The sequence below is a fragment of the Anabrus simplex genome, chromosome 14 (assembly GCF_040414725.1).
Source record: "Anabrus simplex isolate iqAnaSimp1 chromosome 14, ASM4041472v1, whole genome shotgun sequence".
In the NCBI taxonomy this organism is placed as follows: domain Eukaryota; kingdom Metazoa; phylum Arthropoda; class Insecta; order Orthoptera; family Tettigoniidae; genus Anabrus; species Anabrus simplex.
In genome coordinates, this window is record NC_090278.1 from 82437210 (window position 1) to 82462848 (window position 25639).

The 25639-nt window shown below is 40.4% G+C and overlaps 1 protein-coding gene across 2 annotated transcripts in view; it reads right to left on the reverse strand.

The window, feature by feature from the left end:
* LOC136885679 (acetylcholinesterase) overlaps nucleotides 1-25639 on the reverse strand; it is a 1299399-nt gene that overhangs the window by 315510 nt on the left and 958250 nt on the right. For both annotated transcript variants that reach the window (XM_067158378.2, XM_067158379.2), the window contains one exon: nucleotides 19232-19306. The gene's annotated coding sequence lies outside the window, so the exon portion shown is untranslated. The remainder of the gene's footprint in view (nucleotides 1-19231; nucleotides 19307-25639) is intronic.

A 25639-nucleotide genomic window follows, 5' to 3' on the forward strand; every position in this document is an offset into this window, starting at 1 on the left:
TTCTGGCCCATTACCTTCGTCTTTCGATCAATGCGTGAATTAAATTAATCATTTGTTGGTGTCAGCGTTGAGTTTGTGTTGGGTCACATCCAGTGGCTTGTTTTCGCACTTATTGCGGTCTACCAGAGCACACTGCCTTTCACATTAAAATCATCATCATCATCATCATCTGTTTACCCTCCAGGTTCGGCTTCTCCCTCGGACTCAGCGAGGGATCCCACCTCTACCGCCTCAAGGGCAGTGTCCTGGAGCTTCAGACTCTTGGTCGGGGGATACAACTGGGGAGTATGACCAGTACCTCGCCCAGGCGGCCGCACCTGCTATGGTGAACAGGGGCCTTGTAGGGGGATGGGAAGATTGGAAGGGATAGGCAAGGATGAGGGAAGGAAGCGGCCGTGGCCTTAAGTTAGGTACCATCCCGGCATTCGCCTGGAGGTGAAGTGGGAAACCACGGAAAACCACTTCGAGGATGGCTGAGGTGGGAATCGAACCCACCTCTACTTAGTTGACCTCCCGAGGCTGAGTGGACCCCGTTCCAGCCCTCGTACCACTTTTCAAATTTCGTGGCAGAGCCGGGAATCGAACCCGGACCTCCGGGGGTGGCAGCTAATCACGCTGACCACTACACGACAGAGGCGGCTCCACATTAAAATCACCAAGTTTAAATTGTCGAAACCATGTCTCACATGCATTCGTAAGATAGTGGGTTCGAACCCAAAGCAAAGAGTTCGGAATGGGAAAGAAGCAGCCGTTGTCTAACTGAAATAGACCCAGAATTTTCCTGGTGTGAAAATGGGAAACCTATGTTTAGAGATGCCGACAGTGAGGTTTGAATTCACCATCTCCCGAATATATTCTACGGGATTCAAACCGCGTAGCCAAGTCGCTTGGTGGACGGAGGACTCACCATCAAGGGCGTCTCATGTTCTCACTCCGTATGAACACTGCAGAGAGGTTTGAAACTGAACCCGGAGTCTTGGCAAACGAATGATCAGAAACGGTATACCACTAACATCCTGATGGAATGTTTTCCATCGTCGGAGATCGAACCAGCAAACCACTGTGTCTTCCCGTAAGGACTTCCACAAGGTAATAATTAAAGCCCGGATTTTTATGCAGTAACATGTTAGAGTGCAAACTATTTTGGTTAGTAGGAAGTGTCGACCACCCGCTCTTCCATAATGTAGCAAGAGTAACATAAATTATAGGGGATCTGATGGGTCGAACCCCTAATGTTTATGCAAACCCCATAGCATAGTCGTCGTGAAGCTAGACTATATTTGCTACTCGCTTCAGTAAGTTTGTATTCTAACCTATTAATGCATAAAAATCAAGGCTCTAGTAATAATATATTTTTTCTGTGTTCTTTTTACAGCTTACATCACTACGCATTGTCCCATCTTTCAGTATCACTTTCACTAGCTTCGCCATTTTCTTCACTTGCTGCCAGACGATCAAAACAATATGTGGACAGATTGATTTTCATATATTTCATGATGTCACTAGTTTTGGCAGATTTTAGCTTCATTCACCTATTTTAAGCCGAGGAAGGAAACATTTGTTATCTTAATTTTGCAAACGTTTCTTTGTACCCAGTTTTTTGTACTGACTGACAACGCCAGGCAACATTACTTCTTACCGAACGTAAAGCCTTCATAAAGTATGCTGCTACCAGGGGTTTATAACCATTCAGTGTAGGTTTACAGCACAGTGGGGGATATCAACGCTAAGGGCTTGAATTTTATTCATACACAATACATAAAGACGGTTACCTTGATATCAAATACATATGGGCCCTTTACTCAACGCATTGCAGAGAAAACGAAGTCTAATTCGATGGGTTTTCAACTCGTTGCTTCAATTTTCTGTACGGAGATTTTCAGAACAGAATATCAGACTCATAGAACTATATCAGAGCAGCCACGCATGAAATAAAGAAATGATAGAATGCACTGCGTTTGAAAAACATATTAATGCCAACTTCTAATTATGGTGGCAATAATTAATTTGAAAAATATACGTACAAGTACATAGTGAAAGACATAGGTGAAAGAAGTCGAGAAATTGCTGAATGGTATGGATGGAGTCTTAGGTACGGAGTACAAGATGAAAATAAATAAGTCGAAAACAAAAGTAATGGAGTGCAGTCGAACGAAGGCAGGTGATGTAAGAAATATTAGATTAGGAATGGAACTCTTAAAGGAAGTATATGACTATTGTTACTTGGGTAGTAAAATAACTAACGATGGCAGAAGTAAGGAGGACATAAAATGCAGACTAGCAAAAGCAAGGAAGAGCTTTCTTAAGAAAATAAATTTGCTCACTTCAAACATTGATATCGGAATTAGAAGGATGTTTTGAAGACTTTCGTGTGGAGCGTTGCATTGTATGGAAGTGAAACATGGACGATAACTAGCTCAGAAAGAAAGAGAATAGAAGCTTTCGGAATGTGGTGTTACAGAAGAATGCTGAAGGTGAGATGGATAGATCGATCACGAATGAAGATATACTGAATCGAATTGGTGAGAGGAGATCGATTTGGCTAAATTTGACGAGAAGAAGAGATAGAATGATAGGACACATCTTAAGACACCCAGGACTTGTTCAGATGGTTCTTGAGTGAAGTGTAGGTGGTAAGAACGGTAGGGGTAGACCAAGGTATGAATATGACAAGCAGATTAGAGCAGATGTAGGATGCAATAGTTACGTAGAAATGAAGAGGTCAGCACAGGATAGGGTGGCAAGGAGAGCTGCATCAAACCAGTCTATTGACTGATGACTCAACAACAACAGTGAAATTTGCCAGCTGGAGATAAGCAGTTTAGGGGGTTTGCCTTGTAACTGCCTCAACACTTAATATAAAATATGCTACGGTAACTAAAATTTATGTTTTATATATTTGAGGAAAGTTTACCTTGTCCTTAGCCTATTATCTACGGAGATAGCTCCCAGTTTCCAAGATTATACAGTCGACCTCGACTTCCGTCCGTAGAATTTTAGTCTAAAATGAACTGCACACTTTAAAACACTGAAATATATGTCATATATTCAGTCGAAAGAATTATATTGTCTGTATCTTCGAAAGCTCTTCAATTCACGACAAAGAAAGCTGTGTGTAGTTAATTGTTATGGAATGAATCAAATCCACTCACAAGCTGCTACAGTGCAATCAGTAGACCTCTGAAGTGATAGGAGGTGGTTGTTTTTCTTTTTATTACTAACTTATTACAATATTCTTTAGCCGTGGAATTATTCCGAAGGCATTCCTAATTTTCTCCACGTTATTTTTGATGTCAAAGTGATTAAGGCAAGAAGTGGCACTGAAAAATACGAATTATCTTGGGGGACAAAAGTCCGTTCTTACCTTCATTAACAACATCTGGAAGGTATGCATAGGCATTTAGCGTCATGGACGGACAAGTTGCCGGCTTAACTCCTAGCCATTCCAGTTCAAGAACATCTGTGTAATGCTGCTGTGGAGCGGGTTGTGGCCATTCCTGCTGTATGGATTACAATGCGAACGGACTTTCATCCCGCAATAGAAGGAACACATCTAAATAAATAAATAAATAAATAAATAAATAAATAAATAAAATCTTGATGACCGTGTGTATGTACATTGACTATTTCGGAGAAATTTTTAATTTAGTCATCCGTTTCAGATGTAATAAAGACCACCTGCATACTATTTAGCTTTGGTGTATGTTTGTGTGAGTTCTTATAACTTGAAAACTAATGGATATATTTCTACCAAACTTCATATTTAGAATCCACCTGTCCCTGGGTAGGTTTTAGGGCCAACCTTGATTCTAAATCCTTGAACAGACTGGGGGTTTGTACGAAACCGAAACAGTGACTTTGCACTATCAAATCATACACAATCAAACTTAATGGAAATGTACCTGCCTTAATGGAAATCAATTTCTATAACTTTCTTCTCATGTGCATCATTGCAGTACGAGGATTAATAAGGGAGATATCGTTGGCCTAAAAGTCCGTGTAAATCATACTTATTATAACTGGAAAAATACTGGAAATATTTAATCCATCTTCATATTTATCATCCCCCAGTCCAAAGGTAGCTTTTAAGGTCCATAGCATTTCAAATACATGGAGTGGGCTGGGGTTTTATAGGAATCTGAAACAGCTATATTCATCTCCCACAAAATATACCAGACCAAGTTGGATGAGAATCAACCAGCCTTGATGGAAATCAATATCTAAAACATTTTCCTCGTGTGCACTTTTTCGATCGGATGTAAGGGAGATAGCATTGACGGCCGGTTTTACAGGCTTAGTCCAGTAGACATAGCCGAAAAGGTGTTCTAAGTTTAGCAGATTCCTTATCTACGTAAACAAAATCGTGTGTCTGTACATTGACTACTTCGGCGAAATTTTCATTCAGTTATCAGTTTCAGGTGTAATAATGACCACATGCACATTTTTTAAAAGCTTTGGTTTCTGTCTGGTTGTTCGTAAATAAAATGCAAGTTTCCATACAATTATGGCCCTGGAAACATCAAAAACAGTGTGTTGGTGGCTGAATGGGAGCCAGGTAAGCCCCTAAAAGCTTTGTAGATAAGCAACCAACTATACAATTATTGTTCTCAGCGTACTTGTTCGACCGTGAATCAGCAGCGGATGTTACTCTGCTTTGTGGTGATGGAAGTTTCATATTCAGATTTCCTCTTTGTACCGAAATGAATTAATTCCCATGGGAATATACATGTGCCCTCGTTCTCAATGGATGATCTTCAGCAATTAACACAAATCTCCCAAGTCTCTCTGAAAATAGAAACCTGTATTATCTGACTGATAAATTAGGTATTAGATACAAAATCTTCCACTCGCTAAGAGGAGACGAGGGGAATCAAACATAATGAGTGTTACTTTGAACTCAACTTCGTTCATAATTCAAGGGAGTATTATGTTGTGAATTCTTACCGTAACACTGGAGGACTGAAGATTTGTCATCCCAACAAGAAATGGTGTCAAATTTCACTTTGGGAAAAATCAATTTATGATAAATATATCTTTCAATTAATTAAACTCATACTGATAACCATTAATTATCTAGATACATCCATAAAGAATTTGGAATCGATAAATGTAGGACTCAATGCATCGGAAAGGGGAAAATGACTCAGGACCTATGAAACGTTCACCAATAACATAAGCAGTTCTCTCGAGTATGATGTAAGAGCTTTTTATATGTCTGTCAGTCATGGCCATCCATCAATACTTCACATTACATTTAGTATTGCTAATTTCGTGTAGTCAATTTTAAGATGATCCCCAGACATAAGACGTATTTATATAAAAGGAAAGAGAAAAACAAAAAACTTGAAATATCCCTTTAGGAATATAGAGTGATTATTAGAGTCCGGATTATTAGGTGCTGATAGGTTAGAATGCAAACTTACCTAAGCCAGTAACAACTATACCCTACACTGTACAACGGTTATGCCATGAGATTTGCATAGATATTAGGGATACAGCCTATAGAACGCCTTGAATGTATGCTACTCTTCCTACATTATGGTACAACGGGTTGCATGACACTTCCTACAAACTAAATTCCTATGTATTCTAACCTATTAGCACCTACAAATCCGAGGTATAGTGATTATAAACATCTCTTTCAGTAAAATGTGTGATGCGATGTTACCTAGCAACGGTGCAGGCTCTGAAGGTACTGTTGCTAGGTAACATCGCGTCACACGTCTTCTTACATCACACTATTTCGTTACACACATTTTTGAATGGCCCTGGAAATTATTTGATGATGATGTTTGTCGTTTAAAGGGGCTTAACATCTAGGTCATCCGCCCCTAATGGTACGAAATGAGACGAAATGCAATGACAGTTTAAAAGTCCAAAATTCATACACTGACTAGAATTTAAAACGTGATGATGAAGAATGAAAGGATAAATATAAATTTAATAATCAGCGGAGGCAAATCACAATACTGAAAGTTAAAACTAATTCCAAAATCGATCCACTGGCTAGAATTCAAAAAATATGACTACGAACCATGATTATGAACCCAAAACAATCAGTGAATCCGACCTGCAATGCCTCACCTTTCCAGAAACTATACTGGGAAATTAGTATTACTGAACAAGGGACGGCTTGCAAAGCACAGTTCTGAATTGATGGTGCTTGTTGTCTAAAGGGGTACAAAATCCAGGTCAGCAGCCGCTCATATTGGTACTTATCTATAATATATAAAAGAGGTGAAGTTTGTTTGTATGTAATGGCTAATCCCAGGAACTACTGGACCGATTCTAAAATTATTTTACTAATGTTAATATTCGTGATCCCTGAGACACATGTGCTGTATTTTATTTTCAAAACAATTCGAGGAGGGGACACGGGGCGGGAGGGGGGAGATATAAAAATACTAGGTTAATATAGGCAAAATATTGAATTTGTCGTACAAGGACGAGACAAAGCTCAATTTCAGCCCCTTGACGCAAACAACAAAACTCGGTAAGCCCTACGGGCCCGAAAACCATGTTTTAAGGCCCTAAAAGCAACCGTCATGGAGATATTGGCACCACACTACCCCTGCTCTAGGAATTGGATAAAGTAATGAACTACCGTAACCATGGCAACGTCAGCTCCAGTATTCTTACAGCAGAGAAATTATCTACAATATATCACAGAAACCTAACATGTTACAGGCATGAAAATTGGTACTTGTAACCTCCTTTAAGAATAAATGAACGCGCTTTTTCTGGAAAATCCACTTAAGGGGGTGAAAATAATAAAAAATCGGGTGAATTTTTAAAATGAGTATCATCATCTTCTACCGATTTTCCCACACTTGTGGGGTTGCGGGTGCGAACTGTGTCTCACATGTGTATTTGGACCTGTTTACGGCTGGATGCCCTTCCTGACGCCAACTCTAAGTGTACGGATGTAATTACTACCGCGTGTTCCTGTTGTGGGTGGTAATGTGGTGTGTTGAGTGAATATGAAGAGTGTTGGGACAAACACAAATAACCTGTCCCTCAGCCAGAAGAATTCCTCACACCCGATTAAAAACCCAGACCCAGCCCGGAATCGAAGCCGGAATCCTGAGAACCGAAGACCTCAACGCTGACCACTCAGCCAAGGAGTGGGGCAGTCTTAAAAATGACTATATATACAGTATATATCATACGTTTAACATGTTAAAGACGTGAAAATTGGTATTTGTAGTCTGCTTTGATATAAAGAGACAGGTACTTTTTGTTTTCGGAAAATGAACTTAAGCTAAAGATCGAAAATAAGTGAAGGAGGAGTTGAATTCTGTTTATGAGGATACTTATATCTCAAAAAATAAGATGTTACAGACGTGAAAATTGGTATTTGGAATCTCCTTTAGAAATAGTGATTGATTGATGATTGTTGTTTAAAGGGGCCTAACATCTAGGTCATCGGCCCCTAATAGTACGAAATGAGACGAAATGGAATGACATATTAAAAATCTAAAATTCTCCACTGACCAGAATTCAAAAACGTGAGAACGAAGAATGAATGGATGGACATGAATTTAAAACAATCAGTGGTTGCGACCCGCAATGTCTCACATTCACATAAACAGACGTGACAATATCGTATTACTGACCAAGGGTCTACTGCTATAGCATAACACGGAATCGATTATGCCTGCAGTCAAAAGGGGGTCCTAAATCGCAGTTATCCGCCCCTCATAAAGGTACTGATCGCTATCAAAATAGAACCATGGTATTTGTTCTGTTGCGGTACTAATCAAAAGTAGCAGAGACTTGCGGCATGCCACACATTATTGTACTACTCATAGCTTATGAAATTCGACATAATACAGACCTATGCTTTTCTCACTTTGCGGCGCCATTTACAGGCAACGCAAACCTATGGTGTTCATCACATAAGAGTACTAACCACAGGGACCTCTCCCTATCCCGTGGTGTTCCTCATATAGTGAGTACTAATCATAGGCAAGGCAGAACCATGGTAGCTATCATCCCATGGTCCTGCTCATATGGTGGTACTAATCACAGGTACTGCAAAAGCCGACCGCGCGGTGCTCCTGTGTGCTACTGATCACAAACCAATTTCGTACCTAATGTAGTGGTACTACACACAAGTAAAAGCAACCCTTGGTGTTCTCCGCGTGGTGGTACTAATCACAAGTAATTTGATGGTTCTAATACAATCAACCCTTGGTCGCCCCTTTTAGTCGCCTCTCACGACAGGCAGGGGATACCGTGGGTGTATTATTCGTCAGCCTCCCCCACCCACAGGGGGTGTGTGTTTGGTCCGCGAGAGGTATTTTATTTCCCTCAAGTCCGCCGGCAAGCCGGTTAGGACCCCCCTATCCGCCACCTGGGACGCGCCACGTGGGAGTATCACCTCTCCCCCTGCTTCGCCTGCGTAGCAGGTTCGTGGCCTTTAGAAATAAAGAAAACTTTTTCTTCGATATGAAAGAGGACTGTTTCTCACATGTAGAGTCCCATGTCGCATGTTCCAGATTTAGGTCTGCCAGTAGCCCCTTAGCCGCAAAATGTAATGCCACATATGTGGTTTACAAAGAGGTTCTGAGGTAAATGAAATTCAATTTCTCGGTGATTTTTTATACTTTAGGGATTTGCAGATAATGTCTTAGTGCAGTACCGAGGAACAAGTAATTTTTATCAAATTACGAAATCCTCGTGAGCGAAGCCTTGGGTAACAGCTAGTCACTAGTAAAGTAGAACCATGCTAATTCTCCCGCTGAGGTACTAATCAAGATAGCGTAGATTCACGGTGTTCCACAACTTATGGTACTACTCACAAGTATTGTAAGTCGCACAGGTAACCCAGACCTATGGTGTTTCTCACATAATAGCGTCACTCATAAGCAACGCAAACCCATGGTGTTCCTCACATAGGTGTACAAATCACAGTGACTCGTACTATCCCGTGGTGTTCCTCACACAGAGGGTACTAATCACAGGAAACGTAAGCCCGTGGTGTTCCGCATATAGTGGTACTAATCACAGGTACTGGAATCCCATAGTGAACCGCTCTCTGCTGCTACTAATCACAAAACTATTGAGTACCTAACATAGTGGTACGAAAGGCGACTCATGAAGTTCACCGCGTGATGGAACTAATCACAGGTAGTTTCATGGTTCTGATTCAATCATCCCTTTTAATCGCCTCCTACGACAGGCAGGGAATACGGTGGGTGTATTTTACAACCGCTTCCCCCACCCACAGGGGGTAGACAGATAGAAAAGAAGAAACAAAGAAGGGATCCGTCACTTCGAAAAATTAAGTAACGGACGAAGAAAGGCGAGGGCCACGAAGGGCGTGAAAATGTAAGACTCCCTAGGCCTCGAATGCTCTAATACCATCGGGGTCGAAAATGAACAAGAGTTGACCAAGGGAGGTTGAAGAGGATAGATGAAAGTGGGGAAACCAGGCACAAGTAAGTAAAAAGCAATGCCGGGACTCAGCTTAAGGCTCCGTGGTCGCCAACCCACACTCCCAAGTTGAGAGCCCTTGGGGCCCCTTTTAGTCTCCTCTTACGACAGACAGGGAATACCGTGGGTGTATTCTCCATCTGCGTCCCCCACCCACAGAGGATGGAAATTAGTTAATCTCACGCCCCATTTTGGTAATGTGTCCTTTAGTCGTGGGCATCAATTAATACTTCACATCACAGCCTGCACGGTTGCTAGGTAACGTCGCGCACACATTTTGTATCGCTAATTTCATGATGCAAATTTTCAGATTATGTTTCTGTACCTTACCTAGAGACTTAGGGTACGGTAGGTATTTTTGGTTTACATTACCCTGTCGTTTGCCATTTGTATGTATGATCAGTCCTCATCCCGAAGGCTGGTTGGATCCTCAACTGCTCTCCCATCAGCTATCATAGATGGCCTAGGCATCACTGAAGGGGCGTACTAGGGAATTGTGGAGTGAAGTAGTTTCCCATAGCTTTCCTCACCGAGCCAGAAGTTGCTATTACATATCAGTCCACCAAACCCACTGAAATGCATGCACCAACTAACCCTATGAGCAACACTTTCACACCATTCATCGCAGGGACTGGCTGCACAAGGAATTGCATTACTAGCATCGCTCATACCTCAGTCACATTCATATTGTCAAAGCCAAGGATAAGACATAGACAGATCAGTGAAAGTAACAAAATTGTTCTAGCTCATACCAGAACACATGGTACGCTGTAAACACTAGGTACTGCCAGCATAGGCTTTGATTTAGTGTCTTTAAAATCAATGTATATATTACGTGACTATGGGTTTGATAATTTTTTGTTTTTGCAAGTTACTTTACGTCGCACCGGCACAGATAGATCTTATGGTGACGATAGGATTAGAAAGGAGCTAGGAGTGAGAAGGAAGCGAGCATGGCCTTCCCAGAATAATCCTGGAGTGAAAATGGGAAACCACGGATAAACATTCTGGGTTGACCACAGTGGGTTTCGAACCCAGTATCTCCGGAATGCAAGGTGATAGCTACAGTATGTGACCCAAAACTCACAGTCAATTGCTCGGTTGATAATCACATATTACGATTTATTGACGTAGAGTTAGTTAAACGTTAGTATTAATTCATAAACCGTGTTTAGTAAACTGAAGATTTTCTATTACGTAACTGAGGTTTAGCGAACCGAATGGAGACTTCTTGTTTAGTGCTCTGACTGTACGGTCGGACACACAGCTCTATAAATCTGGCGATAGTAATCTGAGCGGGCAGGCACCTGGTGTGGATGATGGCGCCAGCCTCCCCCGATGATAAGAGACATGAATCAGTGGACAGGACAGTATAGTAGAACGACGAAGAAAACACTTGTGTCCAGGTTACTGTCGTACGTGAGCCCACATAGGAGATTGAGCCACTCCAAAAGAACCACGCCCAACCTGTTTTCTTCCTTCCTTTCTTCTTTCTCTCTCTACAGCAAAGATCGCTGACTACCTAGTTAATAATGTGAAGTGCAAAGCTGCCCACTAATTGTAAAGAATTACCTAGCGCTCGGGGAATCTGAACTCTCTCCGCCTGCAAAGTCACTGACCTACTTCTTACGACAATTACGTGTTGTAAATAATTTCCAAAGCAGAGGCATGCATTCTTCTATACTAATATTATAAAGAGAAATATGTTTTATGTTTGTATATTTGTTCGTAATGTATAAGCTCGAAAAATGCTGAACCGATTTAAAGAATTATTTCACCTATAGAAAGCTACATTGCCAGTGAGTAACATGGTCTTTATTTACCAAATAATTAGAGATCCCTACGAAAATTTAAATAATGTAACCCAAGGTATCAAAAATTTGCCTATAAAACATATTATAGACTAATATAGAAAAAATATCGAATTTGTCGCACAAGGACGAGACAAAGCTCATTTTAAGCCTCACGATGCGGAGAACAAAACTCTGTAAGGCCCAGAAAATAACGTTTTAAGGGCTAAAACCAACCGCTACGGATTTATTTACATCGGACTACCCTGCTCTAGGAATAGGATGAAGAAATTGCCAGCGGTAACGATGGAAACGCTGGAACGAGTATTCCACAGTAGAATACAGGCCCGCGGTTTGAAGTTAGGCACGTGCGTAAATGTGTACTAGATCAAGGGGAGATTCTGTTACACATGATTGTCGGGAAGAAACCACTGTGGGGGTAAGTGGAGATGGCGACGGGGTGGAATATAAGAATAATTGAAAATATTATCGAATCCATACGTTTCGCGGTCGCTGAGATGAACAGTGACGCTCTGCATGTTGTTCAAGTCACAGTTCATCCCTCATTGGTATGTCGTATAAGTACAAGACCAGCCCCCATCGGCATGGCAGGTAGGTGAGAAGGGGTGAAAAACATCCAGATGGCGCAGATTACCGATTTATGCGTATGATACCATCTGGGCTGGAGTGGAAAAGGTGTAAAATATGAGTCAACGTCACAATAATGAAATCTACAAAATTTCGCTTCAGATATAATTAACAGGTAATGAAATACCTAAAAGTATACAATCAATAAAGTTCCCGGACAGCGCCGGGTAATATAGCTAGTACATGATATATCTATAACGTATTCTTTACTATCGTATATACTGTATATTATATCTATTACACACGTTAACATTGTTGGAGCGAAGGTTAACTATTTACAATTTTCGTGATTTACGGTCAGTATTTCATTCATAATGCAATATTCAATTCAGTTTATCAAGTCATTCGCTAACCCAATCAATCACTCATTTATCAATAAATGCTCTCTCGTCAGTTAGTGGCTATCTGTGACGGAATGAGAAGAGTGGTATTCATGCACGACCATAGTTCAACTTTGAAATCATCCATTCACCAATTCACGCAGTCATCGACTCGCCCAGTTAGTATATGTACAGCTACAACCGTATGAGTCATTACGATTCAAATTTTATTGCTTTTACGTTTGAAAAATTTTGCCCCGTGTTACTTACAATATCATGTCCAAAGTTCATGTATTCATTTCTTAAATGCTCATAGATTTATGTATTAGTGAGTTTTCATTTCAGTTTTTATTCATTCGTTTATAGGTTGATTATTTTGTATTCTGGTTCTAAAATACAGAATACAGTCTCTGCTCCCTCGACCACACCACTGCGTATAGGGTGAGTGCAAGAGTGTTAATATGAACATATTACTCGGTTCAGAGTCCATAACTGGAAATGTGACGACATCCATGAAAAATCCATTTAATTCAAGAATCGGTCAGTATAGGTATTGACTCTCCGATGTGACACAAATTAGCTGTATGGTAAGCAGTCTATTTAGGTAACAATTTTACATGCATTGCGAACGCTTTATCGTGTTATGTTCTTATCAGACCTCGGAATTTTACGGAGTAATGGGTTAGAATGCGAAGTAATTCAGTTAGTAGGAAATGTCGTCCAACCCCCCTGTTCCATAATGTAGCGAGAGTTACAAATTTTGGGGGTTCTGTTTGGCCGTACCCCTGATGTCTACGTAAACCTCGTAACATAACTGATGCACAGTGTAGAGTATACGTGTTGCCCAATTGCGTACATTAATTTTGTTTCCCGAGATACTACCGCATTAACATCTAAGGTCGCACCCCTAATGTTTATGCAATCTTCATAGCATAACTGCTGTGCAGTATGGAGTGCACTTGTTACCCGCTTCAGTATGTTTGCATTCTAGCCTATAATTGCCTAAAAATCCGGGTTCGATGTTTTAATAGTGGTAAAAGTCGAGCGCACAAAGTAAGTATAGTATTGTAAATTTCCACTTCCCACACAATACTTTAAATACGAACTTCGACACCGAATTATATAAAATAATCACTAGAGCTACTAATGTTGGAGTTCTAAGCCCACAACTACAGTATTCACTTACTCCAACTTACTTACTTTTGACAAGTACGAGTTGAGTAGATAAGTGAGCATTCATTCAATATAGAGGTGATAACTTTCACATCTAAGTTTTCTTCGACTCAAACTTAAAATTGAGAGTATTATATCCCATACACTGTAATAGCTTTCTACGTCTGTCTGCTCTTTTTGTCCTGAGGGAGGTTAGGAGAAAGTGTAGTGAGGGCGAGCAAAGATCGATTTTTGCTGGAGGACAATTCATGAGTGGAAACTTCTCTCTGTTCTTAGTATCAGTTGAACTCAATCGGGCTGGGATTTGTCCGATGCGGCGCCTTCTGTGTCAACCACCCTCACAGCATATCGGTTAGAATCACCACCCACTTGCGATAACACTAACTTTGTGATCTCTTAGTTCCCAGGGATGGCCAATATTCCTGGATAGCCCATAATGGCTGAAATTTCCCTCAGCTATCAAAGTTATATTTCAGGAACATACGTACCCAGGTCCAGTCTGGCATACCTCTATGTACTTCTGCATATTACGAACAATTGAATTATTAAAAGGAGTCCAAACTTAAACTATACAGCCGGTGACCTGGAAAGGGGGGATTAAACTAATTTATCAACCTCAAGTATCTTTTGATCCGTTAAAGGTATATATATCCTGTTTGGTAATTCTTAAGTTGTATTAAGGGGGTCATAAAATACAGTACTGTCCTATTCCTCTCGATAACACATGTAATTACGGAGAAACTGGTAGCAACTTTGTTCTTTTAAATCGGTCTATACTAATTTCGATCAATAGAGCAGTTAAGAATCGAGCGACAAATTCAATGATGTACTTATTTAAAGAAACAAGTACTTTTGGAGATACTGAAGGATTTCGTGTGTGTGGGTATTACATATAAAGCGATTCTCCACTCGCTGTGATGTTCAGTTTATTGTCTTCCTGCATGACTCACGCGTTGTTGATAAAAGCACACACACACCGAAAAGTATTCCATATATTGCATAGTGTTATGATATTGTACAGTCAAAATGTTCGATGGTCATCCCCACTCGTAAGAATAAACAGAGAAGAGACGTTCACAAGAACTAAATGTTTCATTTTAAGCGTAAATTAATTCAATTTTCTCAGGGTCGCCAGTACTGAAAGAGCACAGTAATTATTATTTTAACTCGACCACTGCCGATTGCTAACGTACATCGATGTTGCAAGCTGGCTTTAACGAGGACCAAAAGAGCCCAACAGATATGTTGTCCGTTAAGTTTGCATCCATTCTCCCAATGATCACGTCATTCACTCGATCTTGAAGTTGTTGATTTCATCGCATGTACTATGTAGTCATGAGAAGGATTATAAGACACAAAATTATTACAATTTATATCTCTTAACTGGTCCTTTTCTGATTCAGCGGCAATGAAACAAAAGCTTTGTAACTCCGAAATGCTGTAGGCTTACATCATATTGTTTTTTTTCTCCGGCCTCCTGGAGATAATGGCGAGATATGGGTCTTTGAAAAGACGGAGTGAGTGAGGTAGGAAAACGACGCGCTCGACATGAAGGCGAGTGACGCATCTCTTTGTCTAATGCCTACAGATTTCAAACCCTTTAATATTTCTAAAAGTGCTCGTCGGGTTTTCAAACAATTACATCATTGAATTTGCCGCTCAGTTCTAAATCGTTCTATTGGGTGAAATTAATATAGTCCCATTAAAAAACTAAGTTTCTACCGGTTTCTCGGTAATTACGTATGTGATCGAGAGGAATAGGACAGTATTTTATGAGCCCCTTAAGACAATTTTAGAATTTGAAAACAGAATGTCTATATCTTTAACGAGTCAGAAGGTATTTGAGATGGACAACTTAGTTGAATTTTACTACATACTTATTGAAGTAACACGCACAAAAATCTGAAATTAGCGATACAAAATGTGTTACGCGAAGTCACCTGGCAACTGTGCTGGCTGTGATGTGAAGTATTGATTGATGGCCATGACAGAGAAATATAGATGGTTAGTTTATCAAAATGGACTCATCACATCACACTCTAGACAATCGATTATTTCACGTGGGGTAGTTTCATACACTCGGAGTCACTTTTTCCGTTTCGAAGCACTGAATCCTAGATTCCAATTTACACACCAGAAGTTCATCGCCTCTCCGATTATACGTGGATATATACGTCTAATATACCATGGCGTTGTCCATCCTTAGTCTGCCAGTCATATAAGTTGTCTCACGGTACGTTTTGTGTATTTTTGACACTATACTTCACACTATGCGTGATACTGCTATTGGTGAATGTCCATCCTGAAGCAGTGCCATAATCTTGGCTCGGTCAAACGTAAAAACTAGTTGTAGATCTTACTTCACCGTATGCACTGAAACAATTGTACAAACGCACTGCAGTTATCTGTGACCTGGATCTAAGGACTTTCTTTACATAGTAATGTGTTTTATGTTATATAACTAATGTCAACCATTTTAAATGTATTTAAAGGCAGTTTTCATGTTGATTGTTGTTAAGATCCTTTGATTTATTTATTTATTTATTTATTGTGATCTGATTATGATTCCAAGGGAATCGAAACCGGTCTTCACTTAATGTTATGTTTGATATATTGTGTTGAATGGTGGAACATCCCTCAATTAATTCCTATTATATAAGTTATACGTCAACACTGAAATGGAAATTATAAGTTATGATATACTGGAACCAGTTTTCACCTGAAATGGCGTAGTTCACTTCAGGCTCAACACAGATCGCAGGTAGTGACATCTGTCGTGTTGTAAACAATCAATTGAATTACTCGTGTGCATACAATGCTCGCTACCACTCACAACAGGACTACACACACCCTAAAACATAACGTGTTTAGTCTCACATCTTTGAGGAGTACATAATGTAGGTTTATACAGGGCTTTATAGCGATAAATGGACTTAAACTTAGCCACAATGAAGGCTGTTTCTGAAGCGAGGCTATTTTCACGGCTTCCTAATATAAGGAAAGAGGAAGTACTACTTCTTACGCTACCTCGTCTCAGAACATCGGCTACCATCATACAGATTCTTGCTTTAGATGATGCAGCGTGGAACAGCTCAATAGTGGAACAGTCCAACCAGGTTTCCAGATGATCAGTCCAAGAAATGAGTTCTTTTGCCTTGTATCTTCCCTTGATTGACCAGCTGCAGTAGATTATATTCCTTTCCTCGCATTATATGACCGAGATACTGCAACTTTCTGATTTTGACAGTATTTAATATTTCCTCTCTCTTTCCCATTCGCCTCATTACCTCATCGTTTGTGACCTTGTCCCTTCAACTCAACCACAGTAGCTTCTGTACGTCTATGACTCAAATACCTCTAATCTGTCCATGTCTTCATTATGATCCAGGTTTCAACTCCATACAACAAGTTGGAGAAGATGTAACATCTCAGAAGTCTAATTTTTATATGTTAATTAAGATATCTGCTACAGAAAAATCTAATTTTATAGAATGCATTTCTGGCTTGACCGATCCTGGATTTTATCTCCTCAGTACAGTCAATGTTGTAGTTCACATTTGTTCTAAAATACTTATACTTATACTTAGTCACTTGATTTATTCTTAAATACTTGTATTTCCTTACTTGCTCTAATGTCTCTCCATTGATCATCAATCTCTCTTGGGACTTCTATGAATCACTAAAATGAGGGATGGACTCGCAACCCGGCAATACCTGAGGCTCATTCATTGCCATAGATTATTAACCCTTTCCATTCCACGTCCGAGTTAACTCTTAAGTCAACATATTTCCCACTTTCCCAATCTCGAGTTAACTCAAATTTCAAATTACACACTCTCCCGCACTTCCAAGTTTAGTTCCATTGCTCATCACGGCGTGGTATCCTAAAGAGACCTCGAATTTTTAGGTAGTATTAAGTTAGAATGGAAACTAATTTGCTTAGTAGGAAGTGTCGTGCAATCCGTTCTTCCATAATGTAGCAAGAGTAGCATAAATTCTAGGAGTTATATACGCCATACCCCCAATATCTATGCAAACCTCATAGCACAACCGTTGTACAGGGGTGATAATACTTGTTACTCGCTGATGTAATTTTGTAATCTAAACTAAAATAGCTAAATATCCAGCCTCTATTCCTAACAATACATTATGAAGACTATATTCAATTCGATTTATCACTATACAGCATTCTTACGATAATTCTGTGACTTGCGCTCATGGCAGTTGTCTTCCTGTATTTCTCCACCCTGGCGTATTGAAGGCATGATTGAGGGCAATATTTTAGATATTGCCGAGAATGTTGGTGAATGCATCTTCTATGAGGATTGTGAAGGCGAGTTTGTAGTTAACTCATCTGTAGGAACTGGTCAGACAGACGTTTAGTGACGTTCATCATCATCGACTCTCTGCCGATCAGCAGGTTTTCGCATGCATTTTCCCAGCTGATCCGTCTTCTGCCATCATTGGAGTCTTCCAGTTTCTTTCATTAATTTTTACACTGTCCAACATCTGATTCCTCTTTCTATCTCTCGAACTTCGCCCTGCAAAGCTTCATTCCAATGCCTGTGTTAATCAACATTTCGTTCGTAAACAGAGAACTAACCAATTTTTCTCTCTCTTTTGAAAGGTTGCCAGTATTGTCGTCCTTTCTTCGCCTACTCCTTCCAATACTAGTTCATTCCTTAATTTTTATTTCCAGTTGATCTTCCCCATTTTCTCCAGATCCACATTTCAAAAGATTTCAATCTTCGTTCTTCCTCCCTTTTCAAAGTGTCAGACCCGTAAAGATCAACGCTCCGTACAAAGATAATATACGAAGCTGTACTATTGGCTCTTTATGCTGCGATATGTTCAGGAATGATGTACATAAACGTGTCTCTCCTCCTCCATTCACCTCACATGACCTCACCAGCAAAGCTTGTATATGCATACATTTCATCAGTTGAGTTCATTCCTAACTGACGGTCATCTCCTCATCTCGAGAATCCTACTGCCACTGTTCCCACCCGTTCGTAGCAATTGACTCCTGCAATAATAATATTGTATTCTGCCCTGCCGTATCTCAACTGAGGATTTGTTGTTATAGAAGGGAGGACTATAAGAACATACATATATGCATAGTTATCCTTCATATCGCGTCAGGCAGCAGTGCACTCAGCTTTGTATACACATTGACAAATAAAGGAAAGAGATTCTCTCGAATTTGAGTCATACAAACATAAAAACGTCCGCCCAGTCTGTAAGGCAAACATTCCATACACAGCAGCAATTAACGTATCGGATAATGGTCCATTAATGCTTCACCTCCCAACAAGAACATCTCCTGTCCATTAACGCTGTCGAGTAATGCGATATGTAAAATAGAGCTCTCGGCAAGTATACTGCATTATGGGATGGATACAATTCCAGCTTAAAACCACAAGTGCCCAGTACGTTATTTCCCTCCTTATTTTGACGAAGAGTTGGGTGGATTCATGACTAACACTTCCAAGAAAATGGAGAACGTTATCATTTGCTTGAGCTATAAGTCTTTGGAACATGCTTTTGTGAGTAACATGCAGCCTTAGAATGACCTATTTAATAACATTTTTAAGATGTAATCCATTTTTCTGTATCAAGTCAATTAATAAAATCTGTAAGGATTTTCCATCTGTCGAACACAAAATACAATGTTTATAGAAACGCCACAATATACCTGTAAAATAAAACATTTAAAAGTAACAATTGATTTTGAGAAGTTACATCCAGGAATAACATGGTAACCTCCGCAGTAACCGCAAGGTGAAGCAGAACTCTGTGTAAGGATAAAACTCAACTTATTAAGGACACCTTTATAAGGTATAGAAATATGTCTGTACTTACTATGTGTCAACAAGTGTCAGCAGTCCGGACCATGCTAGCGTAACTGGAGAGGTTTCTAGCACGCCCTCATCGCATCTGGAACAAGAGGAACACAGTATAAGAGGTTGGCTGTCATGTAAACATAATTCTCTTGCCAAGTACAATTACCATTATTGCAACTGTAAATTAGAAGAAAGATATGCAGCCAATGCAGTTAGTTCGAATAGTCAATGTAGATCCTGAAATAGGCTTTAAACCACGATATATTCTCGTACTATCACCCATTTGTCTTTCCTCATCCACCGTAGTCTTGTTATAGTATCTCACATTTCTTTCTTGGTATTTCTGAGCCATACTACATAACTTTTTAAATACACTTGTTTTTTAATTACTTCATTCATCGCACTTTCCTTCGTCCATAGCTTTTAGTTTAACTATAAATGAAAGGTAAAATAATCAATATTTCTTTCATCTGTGATTCTTATTTAGTTCCTTTTTTCTTTGGTTTCCTCACCTTCTTCCTCCTCCTTTATTTGTTCCTTTACCAAGCAAAACTCTGCATTCGCGAGACAAGTGAATTAGAACACTACAGTCTCCTGTCCTGGGAATGGTTTCCTGTGGTTTCCTATTTTCACCTCCAGGCTAAAGCCCGGACAGTTCGTATCCATATTTTACAGCCGATTCGTTCCACGCCGTTACCCAATTTCAGTCATCCTCACACGTTTCATCTTTATTAGCTACTCAACTAAAGTTCACGTCAGCAAGGGCATCCGACGCTAAAAACGTGCCATATAATTTCATGTCATAGCATGAGACTGGAGATAGATATACGATACATTTATATTTTTGTCTCTTTTGTTCTATATCCTAGATAATTCACCGTTTCATTTATCTACTTCAGATTTCCTTGTTCGTTTTATTTTATTCGTCGTGCATACTAGTCTTTCCACTTCGTTTCGATTTCTGTATTTATTAATTTTTATTTCCCTTTCGTTTCTAGTATCAAACTTTCATCTACACTTTATCTCCCACTAGTTTTTTCTTTCTCACTTTCAGACTTCTCATTTCTTACATTTTACCCTTAATGTTTAAATGCATTCTTTCATTCCCTTTCACACTGTTTTGTTTCGGTATTATTTCCCCTGTTTATCATTGCCTTCTACTTTCATAGATGCCCTAGTTCTATTCAATACATCGTCTCTTCTTCATTACTTCGGTCCAATTGTATTTACCACATTTCTAAATTACTCACTTACTTTCATCTATCTTTCTTCATTATTTGTCTCACCGAACTTGTAATCTTATTTTACCTTATGTGCCACTTCCTGTCATCACTCCTTGTTTCTTTAATATTCTGCCTTTCTTCTTATTTCCTTATTTCCTTCCATTATTTTCTTCGTTTGCTTTTTATATCTGCTTATTCCTAAGTTTTATTTAATTATTTATCACATTTATGTAATTCTTTATTTATTTCTTCCCATAGTTACTGCCTTCACTTGGTAATTCCTTGTTTCCACATTTGTTAATCATCCATTTTTCGTTCAATATAATTTCTGTCCTCCGTATCCATTCATTTCTCCGTTATCGGTCCCTATATACGTAACCATCTGTAATCCATTAATAGTATTAACATGACAGACAGGCCACTAGACGCATTGAGCACCACTAAACAGCCCTCCTCCTTACAGAGAGCTGTCCGTCATGCAGCACAGAGGTGTCTCCACACTGTGGTGTAGCTACATGGTCTTGCACACAAATCCCATTCAGGTATCTGTAACCATCTCATCTCCTAATGGACTTCACCCTGTTTGCTTATAACTAATTACAGTAATGGATTCTGAATTCCTCGAGAAATCAGATAATCTTATTTTTTCATTTAAAATATAGTTCACACATATGATGAACGTTGTACGTTTCTGTGATCCGGAGTGCCTCAAGGATTACAGTTGTCGCCAGCAGTATTTCTGTCATACACTCCAACTTGGAAACCCTTGTGTGCAGACTCTTGCCAGTGTTGTCTGTATCAACATATATTTCATTTTCAATTTCCATTATACTTATCCTTTCCTCTCCTTTATGAATTCTCTCCAAAGGACACTCCTTTCTTCATTATCTAATAGCTAAACAAATTTGCAGAATAACATAAAAGTATCGTGATCACAGCCAACAAACCTGCAGTTTTTTGGAGAATTATAACTACAAGGAAGCGGCGTTTCATTAAAAATAACACTTTCAGAGGCCGAAATTTAAGTAAGGGGAATTCAAGGGTAAATTCGGGAAAAAATGAGAAGGTGATATAATATGAATGTGACAATTAAGAAAAGGGAATGAACAGGAAGAAAAATAGGGATAAAAATTCACAGCTCTAGCCCTTAGGGCAAGCAATTCAATGTTGAAAACATCCTAGGGATATGAGTTACGAATTTTTGGTAAATATCAATAAAGTTTGAGAATATATTCTTTATTTATTGCTTAAAATTACAGCCCTTTTCTTAACTATCGCTATCCCGTCGATTATATTAGTAGTTTGCCTTTTTGTACCTCTACGAGTGCTAATGTGAGTCAATGCAGAGTCTCACTGAAGCCCTTATAACAGCGATGTGCGTATGGTAGGAAACTGACAGCAAGCTGCTACACGGACAGCAGGCACGTTGCATTGGTACAGGGATGTGACCACAGTGTTCGCTGTGTTTTCATGCACCGTATGACTGTAGGTTACATTCGTAATTAGTCATAGTTACCATAATGGAGCCTAATGTGGGAGGTCTGAAGCGTAGACTCCCAACTTCGTTGTCATTTCGACATGAGAGGGAAGTATTGCCCTTATTTTCGCGAAAGGGTTGGCAAAACGTTTATTTTGTCACAAAACCTTCAATTAATTGAAGAAATTCCATCTAAAACGGCATTGTATCGTTTATCATAGTTTTTCTTTTCTTTATTCGTGTCAGAAGTATCAACTTTACTTACAGATATTTAACAAAAAGCAACAAGATATCTAAATTCCTACTATACAAATATACAAGTCTATTATACAATCACAGACAGAGCAACAATATTCGAGAGCTAGATGATGCTTGCCCAGTACTGGGCGACGTCAATAGCGTTGGGGGAGGCTGCAATCAAGTCTTTCATAGTGCACATTGAAGGACATAAAACACACTGACATAGATGTTGGATCGTCTGCTGCTCTCCGCAGTCACAAAGTGATGTATCACTTGACAAGCCCCACTTCCGCAAATTTACTTTTAATATAGGAAGTGTCGGCCACCCGCTCTTACATTATGTAGCAAGAGTAACAAATTATAGGGGTTCTGATGGGCCGTACCTCTGATGTTTATGCAAACCCCATAGCATAGTCTTTGAACACTAATAAAGCGACTAGAGGAGAAAATGATCAACCAAGAGGTAGATATTATATTCACATATTTAGGAGTTTATGATTAATTTGGCCTATTAAGTATGGCTCAAAACTGAATACGCACCAACTACGACGATGCCATTCTGTTACGCATAATTAGCACATTGCTAGACGGTTCGTAAATATGATTACTTCCATATATAAGAATTATTTGAAGTAAGGGCAAGTTAAGTTTGCTCAACCCTGTTTACTTTCAGGACAATGAAACTGTACGTCTACACAATGGCCAAGCCGCGTCCGTTTGTTCTACAGAATTTCTCTTCAAGTGACAAAACGATTACGAAGTTCATCAGATGGAGATTTGATGAAAGGTTATTTAAAAATGGGGGTAGAAGGATTCAGCCTAAATGTTATAAAACAACATGAATCAGTAAACCTATCAATATGGGCAGCGTATCAACGAAATCAGGATCTTAGCGAAGAAGTACGGGTGGTTATTGCCAGTCCGCAGGTCACCGCTGGTGCGATGGCAAACGGCGGTTATGTGAATTAACTTGATCCACGGAATGTCACTGTAATATTTGTCCAAAATGGATTATAATAATAGCTTTCACTGAAATGAAGCGTAAAATCTGCGGCAAATTAAGAAATAGTACGAAATACACTGACTGACAGAGCAAATGCAACACCAAGAAGGAGTGGTCAGAACTTTATGCCAATTACAGGGTAGACTGACGTCACTGAGGTATGCTCATGATGTGAAATGCGCAGCTGTGCTGCGCACGTAGCGAACGATACATGGGACACGGCGTTGGCGAATGGCCCACTTCGTACCGTGATTTCTCAGCCGACAGTCATTGTAGAACGTGTTGTCGTGTGCCACAGGACACGTGTATAGCTAAGAATGCCAGGCCGCCGTCAACGGAGGCATTTCCAGCAGACAGACGACTTTACGAGGGGTATGGTGATCGGACTGAGAAGGGCAGGTTGGTCGCTTCGTCAAATCGCAGCCGATACCCATAGGGATGTGTCCACGGTGCAGCGCCTGTGGCGAAGATGGTTGGCGCAGGGACATGTGGCACGTGCGAGGGGTCCAGACGCAGCCCGAGTGACGTCAGCACGCGAGGATCGCCGCATCCGCCGCCAAGCGGTGGCAGCCCCGCACGCCAAGTCAACCGCCATTCTTCAGCATGTGCAAGACACCCTGGCTGTTCCAATATCGACCAGAACAATTTCCCGTCGATTGGTTGAAGGAGGCCTGCACTCCCGGCGCCCGCTCAGAAGACTACCATTGACTCCACAGCATAGACGTGCACGCCTGGCATGGTGCCGGGCTAGAGCGACTTGGATGAGGGAATGGCGGAACGTCGTGTTCTCCGATGAGTCACGCTTCTGTTCTGTCAGTGATAGTCACCGCAGACGAGTGTGGCGTCGGCGTGGAGAAAGCTCAAATCCGGCAGTAACTGTGGAGCGCCCTACCGCTAGACAACGCGGCATCATGGTTTCGGGCGCTATTGTGTATGATTCCACGTCACCTCTAGTGCATATTCAAGGCACGTTAAATGCCCACCGCTACGTGCAGCATGTGCTGCGGCCGGTGGCACTCCCGTACCTTTAGGGGCTGCCCAATGCTCTGTTTCAGCAGGATAATGCCCGCCCACACACTGCTCGCATCTCCCAACAGGCTCTACGAGGTGTACAGATGCTTCCGTGGCCAGCGTACTCTCCGGATCTCTCACCAATCGAACACGTGTGGGATCTCATTGGACGCCGTTTGCAAACTCTGCCCCAGCCTCGTACGGACGACCAACTGTGGCAAATGGTTGACAGAGAATGGAGAACCATCCCTCAGGACAGCATCCGCACTCTTATTGACTCTGTACCTCGACGTGTTTCTGCGTGCATCGCCGCTCGCGGTGGTCCTACATCCTACTGAGTCGATGCCGTGCGCATTGTGTAACCTGCATATCGGTTTGAAATAAACATCAATTATTCGTCCGTGCCGTCTCTGTTTTTTCCCCAACTTTCATCCCTTTCGAACCACTCCTTCTTGGTGTTGCATTTGCTCTGTCAGTCAGTGTATTTTACCTGTAGAGAATAATATGGATACATACATTATTACCTTAGAACTATTTTTTCTGCTACATCGCAGCGCTTCCGTACGTGCTTTGTTTGTCTAACACTTTCTTGTGTGATGTATTTGCTCACTGAAGTTGTTTGAATTAATTAGGTATCTGTTCTTCATGCTGCTCATTCGTTTGGTGCCCTGACTCATTCATTAAGTGATATATTTATTGGTCCAGGGATCATGCTATTTTGCTGTTTGAACTGCCCGCGCTAGTCATATGGACAAACAAATGAGAATTCACAGACATAGCACTCCCATTCGTCGGTGCTGGCCCTGGACGTCAAGAAAGAAACAAAAGACGGCACGCGCAGCGGAACGCAACATATGGGAGTCCTGTCTACAGCACGTAAGTACATATGTACATTTCTCTAGTATCGACGGTATTTCGTCATTTACCGCTGATTTTACACTTCAGTTGAGTAAAAGCAATTATTGTCTTCCATTTGGGACAAATATTACAGTGACATTTCGTGGATCGGATTCGTTCACATAACCTCAAGCGGCTGCTCACAGGCTGTTGTAGGGAGCCAAGCCTGCCTTACAACTACATTCGGTGCGGACAGTTTTGAAAATAATCGAAAAACACCTGAGGGTATTGAGACAAGGAACACATTACAAAAGAATGACGTAAATAAGTTAATTTGGCTGGGATTTGAAAATAATACAAGTGAAGAAACAAGCGAGTTTAAACTGTTTTTCTGGAATTGCATTTAGGCCGGAAGTGATTTTAGTTTTTTTTAGTTTGATAGAGCTATCCAGGACTCACAATTTGAAAACTTTCCGGGCCCTATAGCCCTTCAACCCTCAGCACAATTGAGGAAATTGCTTAATTTCTCGTTTTTCGTAGTATTTGTCTTTGGACAACCTGCATCTGTTGCAGGAAGATTGTATAATAATAATAATAATAATAATAATAATAATAATAATAATAATAATAATAATA